This window comes from Trachymyrmex septentrionalis, unplaced genomic scaffold (genome assembly GCF_001594115.1).
Source record: "Trachymyrmex septentrionalis isolate Tsep2-gDNA-1 unplaced genomic scaffold, Tsep1.0 scaffold52, whole genome shotgun sequence".
Lineage (NCBI taxonomy): Eukaryota > Metazoa > Arthropoda > Insecta > Hymenoptera > Formicidae > Trachymyrmex > Trachymyrmex septentrionalis.
This window is the reverse complement of record NW_017305694.1, coordinates 527,711-529,018: the sequence shown is the minus strand read 5'-3', so window position 1 is coordinate 529,018 and position 1,308 is coordinate 527,711.

Below are 1,308 nucleotides of genomic sequence, written 5' to 3'. Positions count from 1 at the left end.
TGAGAGAGAGAGAGAGAGAGAAAGAGAGAGAGAGAAGCGTGATGAAGACCAGATTGATATCGCATACTTGTCGCTGCAATATTATAAAATAAACCATATTGTTATTAATAAAACGCCTTTTATTGTTAATTGTTGCAATTATTATCCTTTAATTATTACCCACTTCTCCAATTACAAATGCCACAGATAATTCGAAAGAATATCGCACGGGAAATATCCGGAGGGAGATGGTTGGATAAATTGGATTGATCAAGAAACAAAGGTCATTCTTTTGTTCAACGTGTGCAATCGCATATATTTATATACGTTTAGTTTACAATATTTACATCACAGGACATTCATATTGAATGATTTTACATGACTATTGAGATTACTATGAAAGATACTTTCATTTCAAGCATTGCTACGCGACGCGAACGAAATTCCGTCGACGACGAAACGGCGATTACGTTCAGGGCACTTATTATGTAACTGTTCGCGATTCCGATCAGAATTGTTTAGACTCGCGAATTTTGAAAAAATTCTGAGCGTCATAGCGATAGAGTGGCAAATAATGTAAGTAAAAAAATGATTTTTATTTTCTAATTTTATAATAAAAAAGATAACACAAAAATATGTAAAAAAAAAATAAAATTATAACGTGTAATAATGAAATAAGATAATTATGTGTTAATCTTCATCTTAAATATAATAATTTTTACGTAAATAAATGGCAAGTTAATTTTCATCATATAATTTTGTGGAACATGCTAATAATAGTATTACTTAATACATTATTACATTAAGTAATATTATATATTATTTATTAATACATATTAATAACATAATAACTTAATCTGTAACATGCTGAAGATTAGCCTGTCATTATTTATAATATAATAAAAATGATTATATATTTAAATTAATTATACATTAAGAATTAACAAACTTTTAATAAACTTTTTCAAATAACATGTCCAAAATTGGAAATTTTTTTGATACAATTTTGGATACAATTCGAATGTCTATACAATAGATCAAGTGACGAGAAACGGAATCATTTCGAACGGAACCATTTCCAAATAGATTCATAATAGGTGTCCTACGTATCCGCCTCTCTTTTACGCCTATGTTCGCTTTAAAGGCTTCGTTAAAGCGATTCCCTCCTGGTTGCATCAGGCACCGATACGAAAGAAAGAATAGAGGGAGATGAAGGAGAAAGAACGAGTACAAAATCACAATTCACACACAACCAAGAAAGAGGTAGGCAGACAGATCGATTCAAAATTGCAGACAAAGTTACACACGCATACACACACATACATGCCC